Source organism: Elephantulus edwardii, unplaced genomic scaffold (assembly GCF_000299155.1).
Source record: "Elephantulus edwardii isolate Elephantulus edwardi_28Jun2011 unplaced genomic scaffold, EleEdw1.0 scaffold00013, whole genome shotgun sequence".
Taxonomy (NCBI): Eukaryota; Metazoa; Chordata; class Mammalia; order Macroscelidea; family Macroscelididae; genus Elephantulus; species Elephantulus edwardii.
In genome coordinates this window covers 15,218,163-15,235,416 of record NW_006399763.1, presented here as the reverse complement: position 1 = coordinate 15,235,416, position 17,254 = coordinate 15,218,163, and positions in this window count along the sequence as shown.

Below are 17,254 nucleotides of genomic sequence, written 5' to 3'. Positions count from 1 at the left end.
AAGAAATACCATGATGAAGTGCTTGAAGGAATTAAATTCAGTCATGATCTGTTAAAGTTCTGAACTAAAGTCTCATTTTTCTTTTAGTAACAAGGATACTTCACAAAGTTTGAGACACTTTGATAGTATGAAAGCATCAAACTTATGTTTCCTTTTAATAGTAACAGAGAGAAAATTTTTTCCTTTACAAATCAGAATTGAAAAGAGAAACAATTTTCTCATAATACTGAATTTTACCTGTTCATAATTAAAAGCCTTCCGAACACCCACTGGAAGATCAGCTTTGAATCAATTCTGACAATGAGTTGAAAGAGCTTTTAGGATGTCAGTTTCAGGACTAAGGGGCACCTGATTCACTTGCTGTGCATCTAAGAGCTGGACAATGAATAAGGTTGACAGAAGAAGAATTGATGCCTTTGAGTTGTGGTATTGGAGAAGAGCACTGAATATTCCAGAGACTTAAAAAAAAACCCAGTCAGATGTATCTTGGAAATGATACAGCCAGAGTGCTCCGTCTGGCAAAGGAGATAAAGTTTCATCTCACATACTTTGAGCATATCGCTAGGAGAGACTATTCTATTCCTTGGATGGAGACATCGTGTTTGGAAAGATGAAGGGTCAGAGAAAGAGAAGACATTCAACCAGAAGGATTGACACAGTGACTGCAACAAAGGGCTCGAATATGCCAGAGATTATGAGGCTTGAACAGGATAGGATGAGGTTAAGATCCATAGTTCACAGGGTCATTAGGATTGTACTCAACTCAATACCAAGTAACAACAAGTAACCCAGCCTGTAGGAAGACGCAATTTGTTAACCCAATGGTTGTGCCTCTCTGGTGGTTCAGATCCACCAACAGCTCCACAGGAGAAAGATGAGCAGTCACCTCTCATGATATTTACAACTTCTGAAAACTCACTGGAGGGTCAACTATGAGTCAATTCTGACTCAACAATAATGAGTTAATGTATAAAACAGACATGTAAATGGCATAGCCTTCAAAAAATGAAAACGAACCAATTATTGATCAAGATCAGAACTTTCTTTATGGATTACACTTCAACATTAAAAAAAAATCCTCACAATGAGCCATTAAAGTAACTTCATGAGAAATGGAGAAAGGACTTACATTATCAAGGACTACATTTTACTGGATTCTGTCATCAACCTCCACAGAAGCATTATCACAAAGTCACAAAATATATTACATTGGGTAAATTTGCCATAAATGACCTCTTCAAGGTGCTAAAGAACAAGGATTTCACTTTGAGGACTAAGGTATGCCTGACCCAAGTTAGAAGATTTTTAATCATTTCACATGCATGATTGAAAATTGAATAATGAATAAGGAAGTCTGCAGAAGGAAGAATGGTGGAGAAGAATACTGTTAAAATAATGAATAAATCTGTATAGAAGAAGTGCAGCCAGAATTCTTTGAAGTGAAGGTAGTAAGATTTATTTCACAAACTTTGGGCATATTTGTAGGAAATGCTAATCACTGGAGGAAGAGCACATTTGGTAAAACAGGAGATCATCAAAAAAGAAGACTTACTCATATAAATGGACATTGTCTGTAATTACAGGGTGAAGCACAACAGTATAAGAGTATCACATAACCAGGCATTATCTCTCTCTGTTGTTTGAGAGGGCCACCATACATGAAAACCAACTCCACACCATCTAATAACAACAACAGAGAGCACTAACTGTGTTGTTTTCTGAGTCTCTGTAAGACAATGCAAAATAAAAACTGTTCTTGTAAAATATTTTGTTCAGATAGTAATAGTTTGAAAACTATAATCCAAATAATATGAATAGGTCTGTAACTTAGATCCAACTGAATTAATTTTTTGTTTATCTTTTGAAGATGCATGGGACATATGAGGTATGAAAAGGGAGAGTGTAATGTACACAATAAAACGTCTTAAAAATATTCTTTCTCCATCATTACAACTCTTTGTGCAGGTAGATTTTTGTTTTCTAAGAGCATTAGGATCATTCCCAACTTGCATCCATGCACCCTTCCTGAAACACTTTCTATCTCATTTTATTCCTTTCTGTTTTCTCCACATCTCGTCTTTCCAGTAGAAGCACAAGATTGCCTTTTCTACTTTTATTTGGAAAAAGCATTCCAACCTAAAACAACCAGTGCAGATTTACATGTTGATTTATTCTAAGTTGTGGAGATGAACACCGTGCTGATATCTTTTAATATGCTGAAACAATAACAGTGTTCATACTCCTATAGACGACTAGAAGATGTATGTTTTTTTAAAATTAAAGCACACATTGACAAGAATGTGGACACAATTTTTCCAAGAATAACTCTACTAATGATCATATGAAACATAATGTCAATTAATAAAGTATAAAAAACAATGTGTACAAATTTTGCAAAAGAATGCAAAAAAGCAGTAAGTCCACCTTTACATTTTTTTTCTACATTTGTCCTTTAATATATACCTAAAAAGAATTCCTATACACAAGTCCTAAAATATTTTCACATAGAATAACTTATGTGATCCATGCAACTATGTACTGGAACTGGAAAATTACATATAATTACCATATTATACCTGCGAGGAAGTTACTTGTTGTTATACAGAAGTGAGAATGTTGAGCATAACATAGATTCTTCTCCAAATTCCAGTCCGTATATATTGAGAGTTTATATGAGCTAGAAACAATCATGAATGCATAGATGCATTACATTTATATGTAGCTAGAAAATACATGAATGCACTATAAATTGTGCACTCAAAATTTTTAAATATACATATACATTGTTACTGTTGGGTGCTGTTGAGTGGACCCTGCCTCCAGAAACTCTACATGTACAACAGAACATATCCTTCCCCAGTTCTGCACCATCATCACAATATCCACTATGCTTAAGCCCATTGATGCAGTCATTGTGATAATCCATCTAAATTGAGGGTCTTCCTCTTGTTTTACTGATCCTCAACCATTCCAAGCATGATGTTCCCTTCCAAGGTCATCACGAAAACATGCTCAAAGTATGTGAAACAAAAAAAATATTGCAGTCTTTACTTCTAAGAAACTGTCAGACTGCACTTCTTCTGAGATATATTTGTATGTCCTCTTGGTGTCCACGGTGTATTCAACACTTTACAAACATTGCAATTCAAAGGGTTCAGTCCTTCCATCTTCCTTCTCCACTGTCCTACTTTCACAAACACATAAAGCAATTAAAAATACCAAGCAAGGTTTGGGTCAGGCACACTTTTAATTTTTTTTTTCTCTACTAGTTTATTTACAAAATTGGAATGCAAATTTGAACAAATTCTTTCAATTTTTAAAGTGACATCCTTGCATTTTAATTTTTCACAGAGATTTTTTAACAGCAAGTTATCCCAATGCCACAAATTTAATTCTTTGACTACTATTTCCAAAACTGTTGATTGAGCCAAGTAAAATTAGACCTTTGATAACTTTGATCTTTTCACCTTCTTTCATTTTTTCTCACGTTGTTTATCTGAACAATTGTGAGATTTCAAGTCTTTATACTTTCCTTATAATACATTGCTTTTTTCCTCAAGCTTGAGATAGTTAACAGTTTTAATTTACTTGGCTCCACAGTCAACACTCTTGGTAACAGCAGCCAGGAAATCAGAAGACGAATTGCATTGGGCAAGTCAGCTGTGAGGGACCTCTCAAGAGTACTGAAGAGCAACCATGTCAGGCTGGAGACTAAGGTGTGCCTGATCCGGGCTATAGTCTTCGCAGTTATGTACTATGCATCAGAGAGTTGGACAGTGAATAGGGCTGATAGAAAGAGGATTGATGCCTTTGAGCTGTGGTGCTGGAGAAGAGTGTTGAATATGTGATGAACAGCTAGGAGAACAAACAGGTTTGTCCTGGAGAGAGTGAAGCCAGGGTGCTCCTTGGAGGCAAGAATTCTGAAGCTTCGTCTGACATATTTTGGGCATGTTGCAAGGAGGGACTGGTCCTTGGAAAGAGACATCATGTTTGGCAGAGTGGAGGGGAAGCGAAGGAGAGGAAGACCTTTGGTGAGATGGGTCGAGTCTGTGACTGGAGCGGTGGGAATAAGTGCGTTTGAGATGGCTAGGTTGGCACAGGATAGAACAGAATTTAGAGCTCTTGTACATAGGGTCGCTATGAGTCGCAAGCGACTCGATGGCACATGACAACAACAACAACAACAACAACCCTTTGTAATTTGTTTAGCTTTTTTATTCCATTACTTTTTCCTTTCTAAAGCTTATCAAGAACAAATTTAATATTAATTTTGGTATTTTCTTTCATTCCTGGTTTATAATGTTCAGTAAATTAACTCTAGTCTTGAAATTGTCTCTAAATTCAGCTGAGATAAACTTAAGGCTATATATTGGCTCTCATAGACTTGTTTCCATTTCTTCAGCTTCAAATTGAACTCGTGTATGAGAACTGATGCTCTATTCCACAACTGGCCCCTGACCTTGTTTAGATCTTTAGTACTGAATTTCTCTACTCTCTTTCTAACAAAATGTCTTTTATATAATATATAACTTTAAAAAATTGATGTGTAATCAATTCTAATTTGTGGCAACCCCTTATATGTCAAAAGAAACTGTTTCTGTAAGGTTTTCAATAGTTGCACAGCTGTGTGGACTTGAACTTCCATTTTTTAGTTAGCTGCCAAGCATATTGATTATTTGCACCACGCAGTGTTTGTAATATATAAAATATACAGGCATTTGCTATTGAAAGCGTAAAAACATAATTATTCTTTAGAGCTCACTTACATATCCACTCTTCAGTGTTGAAGAATGGCATACTTGCTTTGGCCACTGAGCCCTTGCTAGCCCTTGCTGGCCACTGTGCCCTTGTAAGATCTGAAGCCCTATAACTACTGTGGAATACCTTGCAGAAAGGACCATGCTCATAACTACACACCACTGGAGAGTACAAGACCAATTGACTGATATCCTTTATGTCCTCTTCTTCTTTCCTGAGGCAACTTCCTGCTTCCTTATTTTCCCATGGGCCCAAAGTCACAGGGCATTTCTCTTCTTGCAACTTGAAAGAATAAACACATTGAATTTATGAAGTGAAATGTTATGAAACTTCCTCTGAAGTATCCAGGAAAATCCAGTCTTCTTTCTTACATAACCGAGAAAGAGACAGTGAAAACAATAAATATGATATATCTCAGTATTAGGAAGGAATGGTTTTACGTTCCTGACTAGAATTCTGTTTTCAACTACTGAAGGCAGAGAAGGGAGAGAGATTATAAATCTAGGAATAAGAAAATGCTTTCAGCATCCCTTTTCCCTTTTGCTAATTAAATAAAATTTACGTAAATACAACAGAGAAACATAGTGTTCACCTTTAATGAGTTAAGCACAGGAAGTCAGTCACAATAGACTTTCTTTTAAAGGAGGTAGTATCTTATTTCCTATTTATAGTTCTATTACAATGCTGCTAAGTTTAATGAGTCTAGAGATGCCCATGAATGTGCAGAAAACTTGGGACAGAAAGTAGACCAAAAGGACTGGAAAGTGTGGCTGACATCCAGTGACTCACACAATGAGGTTTTTTTCTCAATATCACTCATTATCTGAAGTCATATAATGATGAGATAATGTATGACTATTGTTTTCAGCCATCTTTTCTATTAAAGTCACCTTCCATGTGGGAGACATTTCCAGCCAGTGCACCTTGTGCACAGCCAGTATTCATCGATCAGTGGCAAGCATGTGTGTTGCTGTGGTGTATGTCTGTCCCAGACTAGGAGGGACTAGGAAGAAAGACTTTGTGATCTACTTCTGAACATCAGTCAGTGGCAGTCCAGTGGATCACAATAATCCAATCCACACCTGTTCTTTGGTGTGGTCCAGGACTGAGCAGTAATTTATTCCATTGTGCATGGGCTCTCTATGAGCAGGAGTCTGACTCAGGAACAGTTAATGTCAATGACAATGTAAGTAACAAATCAGGAAGCACTATTTCTTGCTTTAAAAGAAGAAGAAATACCACTCTTCACTGATGCAAGTTTCTAATATGCTCATTGGAGGTAAGAATAATGAAATTTCATCTCACATACTTTAGGCATATTTCTAGGAGAGTATATTCCTTGAAAGGGGGCATCATGCTTGAAAAATGAAAGGGTTGGCAAAAGATAGAAAGATCCTCAATGAAAAGGATTGATACAGTGATGGCAGCAGTAAGCTCAAATGTGTCAGAGATGTTGTGGATAGCACAGAATTGATAGGGATCAGATCTGTTGTTCATATGAGCCATCCTTAACGTGACAACAGCTAATCCATATTAATATGTGCCATTCCCGTTTAGCATTCTATTGCCAGATAGCAGGCAGAGATATGTTTCTCTCACATATACGCACGCGAGGGCATGCACACACACACACACACACACACACACACACACACACAGATACTCTCAACTGAAATTGTCACAGTAGTAAGTACAGTCTCTCTTTAAAAGCTACCTCCATTATTGCAAGATAGGAAGCTCTCACTTATCCCTAACACCTGCATAAAAGTACCAGGGGTATTTAAAACAAGTGGCCTGGTATTTATTTCCAAATACCAACAGTATTACTGCTGCAGCTAGATAAATATCACATGACATGAGGGATAACAAACATTCTGCAACAGTCTTAGATAGATCTGAGTTTACAAAGATTAAGACAGAAAACACTGAGAAACTTGGGCAAGATAAGAACCTTAAGGTGTGAGAAAAGGAATGGGGAAGTGAAGGGGAGGGGAAGATGCTTCATAGAAAGCTTAGTAATGATTGTTAAAATACAAGTTTGTTTCAGTGCTAAATTAAACATTTATGAAAGTGGTTTTGACTGAGACAGGGAGAAATTTTGAAAGTAGGTTATTAAGATTAATCTTTCAAAGACCGTGAAATTGGTAGCAGCAGTTATGGGGCTGTGATAAGATTTCAGGGCCACTGGTCTCTAGAAGGATTTCACTTATTAAGAAGTAAAAATTCTCCATCACATCTGTAGCTTATGTTTTGTCTCTCATCAAAAAAGCGTATATCACAGGGGAAGGTATTATTTACACTTTGGTAGAAAATATATTGTTATTTACCCAGAATAGCCTGCAGTTGGAATAAGGAAAAGAGCAAATGACCTTGAAAGCTACTTATTATTTAAGAAAATATGTTTTCATAAGATGTCAAAAATAACCATTGAAGTATAACTCTAAAAACCTATTTTCAACCTCACTAGATATATGCTCAACTGTCTGTCATTTTCCAGAAATGTCTAATATGATGCTAGAATGTGCATGAATAAAATCAAACCATTTACTTCATGGCAGTTGAGCTGGAACGGCTTTGTAGCTCACCGACAGGGGTTTGTAGAGTCTGTAAACTGCACAGGAGGAGAACTGCACAGGAGGAGAGAGTCCATGTTCCTCCTTTCGGGAAGCTATTGGATTAAAATCAATTGCTTTTGGCTTGGCAGCACAGCCAAGAGGCCATCAGAGCTACGTGAGCAAGGGAATGAAAAAGACACAGTTGCTAGAGCTAACATGGACTATGAAGACGAGCCTGGTAACCCAAGGTTTGGAGTCATACCCCCTAGGTTCTCATTTAAATTTTACTCCAAAGGAGTTATGTGATCACACGCAAGGTCTTTGCACCTTTCTGGGGCTAATTTCTTCTTCAGAATGTGAATCATATGTGCCCTACTCAAGGGGTTACTGTAGGAATAAAAAATTAACTAATAGAGGGTCGTAGAAAAATCTTACAAAAATATTCTCCACAAGTAAAATGTTTTTTATTAAAGTTTATAAAGCATGGCATGATGTCTCCACCTGTCCAACTGGTGGAGAGCCGTTCTCCAGCTTTCAATTTGTTTCTTGCTCAAACACAAAGATGAAATAGCTGTGTATTTATTCATTCATTCATTTAAGAAACTGAAACTTGCCAACCTTTTCTGTATATTTAGTAATGGTTCTCTTTTTTAATTTATGTGATCAAAAATATTAATTTGATGCAAATTCTTCCAAAGTTCTGATTCACTTCCAAGGCCTGTGCAAATCTTTTGTTCTTTCAGTGGTCTGTTTTCCGTAAACATTTCTTGAAAGAAGGAAAGATTTGCACAAAAAGTCACAAGAAATAATTTATGAATGCCCCCACTTATTTGAAGGAAATTTGGAATGAAATTGGAGTTAGAGGTGTTGTGAGCTGATATGTCTTTAATTCAGAACTATTTTTAAGATACTATTTTATTCTCTACCGAATATTGGCATACAAATCAAGCCCAAAAAATCAAACTAGTTGCTACTGAGTTGAGTCAATTGCAATTCACGACAAGCCCACAGGAGTCAGAGAAGAACTATACTTTGTAGGACTTTCAAGACTGAGACCTTTCAGAAGCAGATTTCCAGCCCTTTCTTCTGCAGTTCTTCATCTGGGCTTGAATCACCAACTTTTGCTCTTGTTATCCAACCCTTAACCATTTTCACCAATCTGAGTCTGCAGTGCATTTCTAGGGAACCAGATTCTACGTAAATAAATGCTTCTGAAATATTCAAAGCCAATTTTTTTCTCAACTATTTTCCTCCTCCACAATTTAAAAAAATACAAACCCTTACTACCTTATTATTTACTGATGGATAAATTTCAATTCCATTTTTTATCTAAATAAGAAGGTTCTACTTGAGACAAAATTCATAAAACCTTACATCAAGCATTAGTCATGTCATATTAGGAACTTTCTTCTGATGTTTCTTACATTCATAGGGTGTGTAAGTACTCCCATTGCGAGGTTTCATCATAACCCAAAATAAAATATAAACATAGACGTTTTGGAGGAAAACAGAAAGGTGAGTAAACATGCAAATGGAAATAAAGCTTTTTTGCCTTTAAAGTACTCAACCCTTTAGATAATTTCACTCATAAAGACCTGTCCTAATTACAAATTTGTTTTCTGACCATTCATAAACTTTTGTTTGTTATACCTATGTTTTGTATAAGGCACCAGAGTAAACCACTGGTCATTATAACAGAAAGTATTTTCCTGCTGAAGTTTCTGTCAGGATTTTACCCACAAGAAACCACAAATGCATTTCCATTATCATGGACAGAGACTCTGCTGCTGGAAGTAGCAGAGATATAGTGTTGGGATTCTCTTAGAGACTGAAGAGAAAAGAAGTCTGCTTTAGCAATTTGAAAGCAAATGAAGCAAGCTTTTCACTTCCCAAAGCATTCTTGTTTAGGACGCTATGCAATGCAAATCCACTTCTCAGAATATAAAATCAGGTCCTTTAGGAGGAGCTGGAGAAACGATCGAAAAAAACGAAAGGCTGAAGGAAACCATGTGTCATTAATTCAGTTATAAATTATTAGCCGAAAGCAGCCTCTCCGCATTTGTATTTGATGAACAAAAATTGATTGCTTCAAGGGCATTTCAATCCTTTTGATGTTCCCATCTCTTAGCCCACCACAAATCTGAATCCTTAACAGAATGATTATAGCATTATAGTAATCCTGAGAGCCAATACTAAAGGATTTGTGAGAGCAACAGAGATCAATAGTTTGAAAAAAGAATGTCTTTTTGAATTGACAGCACTGTCCCGCCTGATCGTGAACCTGAACAAAATAAGTGCAGTCTGAGTACACAAGCAATTGCCCTGGCCGGGCCAAGCTGCTGCGGTGAGCCGTCTGAGCGCTGAATATTTCTAAAGGATTAAACCCGAACTAATGGCAACCCAAAGATATTTTGCAAACAATCAGCCTCCCCCCAAAATAGTTAAGATAATACATTATGGGCCTTGGTTTGATATTCAAAAGACTGGGTTCAGCAACAGGTTCAACATTTGCTTTTGCATAGAGTTTGAGATTATGGGAAATTGGATTAAAGGTAACTCTATCTTAATGGCCATCTCCTCTGGGCCACTTTGAAATGGAGAATCCCCAAGATGGACTGGAGAGAGCCACGTCCTTAACTCACCACATATCAGAAAGCCCAATGAGCCAGAATTGTTCAGCAACACAATTGCCCCCATCTATGGGATTTCCAAGTTGTAACATCATTTGATACCTCAAAAGACAGAGAGAGGCAGCTGACTGTTCAAGGCGCCTTGAACAATTCGAGGATTAGCATAAAATTATACATAAAGGAGGGTCAGTACAGCAGTGGCACTTGCTCACCACAGTAGAGGCATTGTTAAGAAACGCAAATGGACTCAGAGAAAGTGTGAAGGCATCTTAACATTGTCTGAGGACTCGCATGTTTTAACATTGATGTATATATTTTCCAGCTCTTTGTTTCCTCGACAAGAGAGCAGCTTAGTCTGCTGGAAAGAGGCGTCAGGAGACTTCAGATGGCACACATCTGGAGAACATCCCATGGAAAATTGTGAATGGCTAAGTAATCTCTTTCAGTACCAAGACAAGGAGTGGTAATTTATGACTTAACAGACTACAAAACCTGCCATTAATTCTAGCACACAAACTTTAAGCCGAATGACTTGGATGAGTAAAATATGTCACAACAATTAACAAGAGGAAAACAATCATCCCCAATGATACAAGTTCCACATTATCTTTAAAATATGAGGTGAAACATATTTTGTGTTTCACAATGTGTTCGGTCACTAGAAGCAATAGACTCACTGGCCATCAGACTGGTCTGATGTTCATGATTCTCACATGTCTGGCCTCTGAACCAGTGGCTCAAATTAAAAGCACGCTAAAAATCTCAATCCCTGGAAGTTGTGCTGGAGCAGACTTGAGCATTTTATGTGGATGCTATGCATTTGATCCTTAAAGCTAACCTTTTTCGCTGTTTAAAATGTTTTGTAGCTGTTCTTGTCTAAATGAATCAAAAGAAGTATAAGTGGAAACTGGGATAAATAATAGTGGCCTTAAAAGAGGGGGCAGCAGAATTGATAGCTCTACAAATGGCAGCCACCTGTCCCAGGAAAACTCAAAGAATGAGAGTAAGTATTTGAAGAGAGAGAATAATTGGAGATGTGACAGCAAAGAATAGAAATCACTCCCCAGAAGGTGTTTAAAAAGCTCTTCTCTCTCCTACTTAATCACTCTTCCCTTAAGCCCATAAATTAAAATACAGTGTGTATGTTATATGCATTATGAGTAGGAATACTTATGTAATCTAAAGCATCTTAACTTTGCCCAGCTTGTTTTCATACTGCCAGACTCAATTCTGTTAATAGTGTAAGAATGGCAAAATACTACAGTGAGCCAGTCTACATCACATTCTTTTGGGATTTTATTGAATAATTGTATTAATGGGTTATCATTCAAGCCCCTATTACTAGTATAAAAGAACAAACTTGATATCTAGACGTCACAAAGATTTCTCTTTCTTTTAGCAACAGTCTAATGGACATTTCACTAAATGAGAAAGAAACTTGTAAGATAGTAAGATACTTACTGGCATCTTAACCTGGAGAATAAGAATGGCTCCACTTGATGTAGCCAAGTCAGTAATGGCTTTGCTGAATTGGAGAAAATGCCTTTAAAGAAAGTCTATTGTTAGAAAACTAAACACAGAATTATCTAATAAATTCTTGAAGGAACTAAAAGATATTCAATTCTTTAAGTTAACAATTCAATTCATTATTGGCATCAGCTCTGAGCCTAGATTGAGAGGTCCAACAGAATAAGACATTTTAAGGCGCTTGCAATCTAGTAGGAAAATCCATATGTTGAAAAATATGTCATTAATATTGTCTTTTCGCAACTTCCGGTGTTATCTAAAGACTTATGCTTATGAAAAGTGCCTTTAAAGCCAACAGCATTTTGGCATCCTTTACAATTGAAAGCACCACATGTAAACAATAACAGAACATGGCGATCCTGACAACACTAGACCACTTTCAACCTTCCCTAAATACTTTCCTTAGGATAGGCACTCAGAATGTGATCCATGGAACACTAGCCCAAAAGATTCTCTTCACAGAAAATAATTCCATGGTCAATTAATTTAGAAAATACTACAACTCTGAACCAATGAGAGAATCACAATGCCTATCATTGTATGAAGGGAGCTCAGGTGACTTGGTGGTAAGGATTTGCACCGCTGATCCGAAGACATGCAATTCTAATTCACCAGCTGCTCTGTGGAAGAAAGAGTGGCAATCTCTTCCCTTGTGATTAATGTCTCTGCAAACAGACTGGAGGGTCAGCTATGGGTTGGTTCCAATTCATTAGTACACAAAAACATCAATATGTAAGGAACTCTGTTAAGTGTGTTGTGCTGCTAATCAAAAGACTATGCTTATAGAATGACTTGAATCTACCAGGGGCACCCCAGAAGAAAGATAGGCAGTCTCTGTTTATAAATACTTATAGATGGGTTGCTATGAGTCAAAATTAACTCTACAACAGTGGGTTAGGTTTGGGTATATCATTCCATAAATTCTGGAGAGAAAAAGATTTAATTGTTTAACTTTAGCATTTCACAGTGTGTGAAGTCTCTTCATTTATTGTTGTTGTTGTTATTGTTATGTGCCATCGAGTCGCTTGCAACTCATAGTGAACCTATGCACAGTAGCTCTGAACCCCGCTATATCCTAGGCCATCTCACTGTCTCTGACACACCTAACCTTATTACCCCAGTTACTGCATCATTCTACCTTTTTCACCTTCCAAGCATAATGTCCTTCTCCAAGGACTGCTCCCTTCAGGCAACATGCCTAAAACATGTGAAATGGAACCTCAAAATCCTTACCTTTCAGGAATAGCTTGCCTTCACCCTTTATCTAGACAGACTTGTTCATTCTTTTGGTAGTCCATTGTATGTTAAATACTCTTTTCCAACATCACAACTCAAAGGCATTAAATCTTTTTCTGTCATCTTTAGTCATTGTCCAGTTCTCCGACACATAACCCATTATTAACAGCCTTCAAAACAAGAGTTAAGTTTTAAGAAACTCATATAGCTCTCTGCTCATTGTCAGTTCAGATTGCCCTCTCTTCTTGTGAAGTTTCAGCCGCATCCCTGAGACACGATGGTGCAAGTCAGAGTAAACCGATTTGGCTGTATTGGGTGCCTAGTCACCAGGGCTGCTCTTAACTCTAGCAAAGTGGATGTTGTTGCCATCAATGATCCCTTCATTTACAACAACTACATGCTCTATATGTTCCAATATGATTTCACCCATGGCAAGTTCAATGACACTGTCAAGGCTGAGAATGGGAAGCTGGTCATGAATGGGAAAGCCATAACTATCTTCCAGGAGCGAAATCCCACCAACATCAAGTGGGCTGATGCTGGTGCTGAGTATGTTGTGGAGTCCACTGGTGTCTTCACAACCTTGAAGAAGGCTAGGGCTCACATGATGGGTGGTGCCAAACCGGTAATCATCTCTTCTCCTTTTGCAAATGCCCCCATGTTAGTGATGGGTGTGTACCAGGAGAAGTATGACAACTCTCTCAAGATTGGCAGCAATGCCTCCTGTACCACCAACTGCGTGGCTCCCCTGGCCAAGTTCATCCTTGACAACTTTGGCATTATGGAGGGACTCATGGCCACAGTCCATGACATGACTACCACCAAGAAGACTGTAGATGTCTCTTCTGGAAAGCTGTGGCATGATGACCGTGGAGCTGCCCAGAACATCATCCCTGCATCTACTGGCACTGCCAAGACCATAAGCAAGGTCATCCCTGAGCTGAATGGGAGACTTAATGAGATGGCTTTCTGTGTTCCCACCCACACCCCAAACTGTGTCAATTGTGGACCTGACCTGCTGTCTGGAGAAAGCTGCCAAATATGATAACATCAAGAATGTGGTAAATCAGGCATCCGAAGGGCCCCTCAAGGGTATTCTGGGATACCTGGAAGACCAGATTGTCTCTTGTGAGTTTAACAGTAGCACCTACCCTTCCACCTTTGATGCTGGGGCTGGCATTGCCCTGAACAACCACTTTGTCAAACTCATTTCCTGGTATGACAATGAATTTGGATACAGCAATCAGGTGGCCGACCTGATGGTTCACATGGCCTCCAAAGAAAGAGTAAGAGCCCCTTGGATCACCAGCCCCAGCAACAATAGCACTAGAAGAGAGAGAGAGAGACTCTCAGCCTGCTGGGGAGTCCTTGCCCCAACTCAATCCTCCCACACACTGAGAATCTCACATCCTTGACACAATTTCCATCCAATCCTGAAAAAGGGGAGGGGCTCAGAGAGCCCAGCTTGTCATGTACCATCAATAAAGTAAACTGTACTCAGCCAAAGGGTAAAAAAGAAACTCATATAGTCACACTCCCTCCCCTTGTTCCTTCTTCTCTTCACAGACCATACAGAAGACTTAGTAACTGTTATTATAAATGTTAATCATACCATATCATGTTATTATGATACTATATAATTTACAACATAGTTATAAATTATTCAGACATACTATTGCTGGTACCAAGAGTGTTAACTGTGGAGCCAAGCAAACTAAAGCTGTTAACAATCTCAATCTCTTCACCATCTATCATGATGTTGCCAACTGGCCCAGTAGTGAGAATCTTTGTTTTCTTGATTTTGAGCTTCATTGCATATTGAAGGCTGTATATAGTCCTTGATCTTCTGCAGCAAGCGCTTCAGGTCCTCCCCAGTTTCAGCAAGCAGGATTATGTATTTGGTTACTATTCATTAAATCAAAATTAGGGATTTACACAAACATAGATTGTGTCATGAAACTGAAGGGCAAGTCTATACATGGCTTGAAACACTCTTCAGAGTCTCGGGATTGTCTTTTGCATTACTCTGCTGTCTGCTGCAATCTTATCTTCCCCTCGTCAGGCACTTTCTCTTCTCTGCACTCATCATACTTGTTGCAACATCCACAGCAACATCCAAAACGCCTTGGCTTTTGTTTCGGTGCCAGCCACATGCTGTACTTTGAGGACTCAATCTCAAATCCAAGTTACTGTGAGAAAGATTGGTCTGTTTAGGTCAAGTGTCCTGACAGCTTTGGCTAAAGACTCAAGTCTGTAGAGACACATCCGTGTAAACGACTGCCTGGGCTTAGTTCCCAAAAACTGAAAAACAGAGCTAACACCTAGGTTAAAGAGACTTTTATTAAGTGTAGTCTATCGTAATTGTGGCTTTAGCAGGCTATATGTGCAAAAAACAGATAGGTCTTTAACTCCTTTAGATGCAGAAAAATTGGCAAATACTGTTACTACACTGATAAAGGAAAGGCCTGGGATGCAAATTAACAAGAAGATCAGAACTAGAGTAGTTTGCAGGATATAATCAGGAGTCTGGCCTCTAACCTGAAAGTTAGCATTTAACGTCCACTCAGTTACTCAACAGACAAAAGGCCATGCTGCCATGAAAGATGACATCCAAGAAAGCCCTGGGGAATAATTATACTCTGTCATAATGAGTCAGAATCCATGGCAGCATACTTGTACTTTGAGATATTTTGTTTTGTTTTGTTTAAACAAGCAGGGCATAAAATAATCACACTTCAGAGAAGATGGTGCAACAAGATATTTTATCCATTCTTGTTTTATTTCAAAGGAAGTGTGTTGGTCTAGTGGGTAAGAAGTTATACTTCCAATCCAAAGGCACTTGGTTTGAATGCACCAGCTGCTCTTCAGAAGAAAGATGAGCTGTGTACAGTGTTGGTGTTAAGTTGGAGTTAAGTGCCGTAGAGTCGCAGGCGACTCATAGCGACCCTATGAAGGAGAGTTCTCAATGCTTGGATGCCTTTTATCCTCTCTCCAGGTTCATAGGTTTTCCGGAGGCAAGCTATTATGGAAGTGGATGCCACTCCTCCTTCCAAGCTTGTTACCACCTCTTTAAAACCCATTGGAGGATCAGCTATGAGTTGGTTCTGACTTGATGGCAATAGTGAGTGAGTGATCTGATGACAATGAACTCATTTTTTTCTAAGGAAAATACTTTTTTAGTATTTTAGTAGTTTTCAGACATGGCCTCACTTGATAAATGTTAACATTTTGTGAAACACTGTTCTAAATATTTTAGGTGTAACACTGGATTTAAGCAAAACAGAGCTTGTGAGCATGGTGCAGGATTGAAGTGTCAATCTGTTGAATTAGAGTCAACTCCTTGGCAGCTAACAACAAAAACAGAATACTGCAGCAATCTTGTCATTAGGAAATCATTTTGTTTCCACTGTAGGAGTGATGAAAACAGCTTTGGTGGCCTAGTGTGTGGTCACATGTTTGTTGGGCTGCTAACAGAAAGGTGGGTTGCTCAACCCTAACAGAACTCATAGGAAGAAGGGTGGGTAGTTTCCTCCAACAAAGATTTACAGCCTTGGAAATTGACAAAGGATGTCTATGAGTTTAATTCCACTCATTGGCAGTGACTGTGCTTTCATTTTGGTACAAATGATACAACTAAAACTTGTTGTTGTTGGTATGTGTCATCAAGCCAGCATGACTCATAGTAACTTTGTGAAAAACAGATAGGAACCCTCACCTATATCCTCCATCATGCTCAAGTTCATTCACTGTGCCCATACATTTTTTTGAGGTTCTTATTCTCTTATTATAACCCTCCATCTTTCCCAGTTTGTTGTCTTTTCCCAAGGATTAGTCCCTCCTGACAACACACCCCAAGTATATGAGACATCTTTTTACTGTCTTGCCTCTAAGGAGCAACCTGGTTGCACTTCCTTAAAGATATATTTGTTTATTCTTTTGACTATCTGTGAGAGACATTCATATTCACTTCAATTTCACTATTTAAAGGTATTGATTCTGTATCAAAAAGAATTTGTCAACACTGAATCATTTCAGGAAGTAGCAAATATTAAGAATCAATGGTGATAGAGGAAGAAGATCAAATTGCATTGAAGGCACTGGCAGAAAATAAGACCTCAAGAATTGATTGGAAACTGTTGCTGCTATTAAGTGCCATTGAGTTGGAAGTGACTCATAGCTGACCCTCCAGCAGGTTTTCAGAGGCAGTAAAACACATGGAAGGGGAGATCCAAGATGGTGATGGAGTCAGAGACAGCGTGGTGAGCTGCGGGAGTAGTGAACCACTTAAAGCAGGGCCATTATGGCCTTCCACAGACCTCGGCTTATTGATAATTGAACACTTAAACAGTTGATGACTGGCCCTCAGTGAAGATTGAGGCTCAACAACAGGAATTCAAGTATTCCCAAGGATGAATGGGCCAAAGAAGATGATTACCTATGCATTCGAGAGGCCAAAGAAGATGATTACCTATGCAATGGATTGCTGAAAGTCAGTGTGAGTCTGATGACCGTAAGAGTGGCAGCATGCACAAGAGGACCCACATCCTA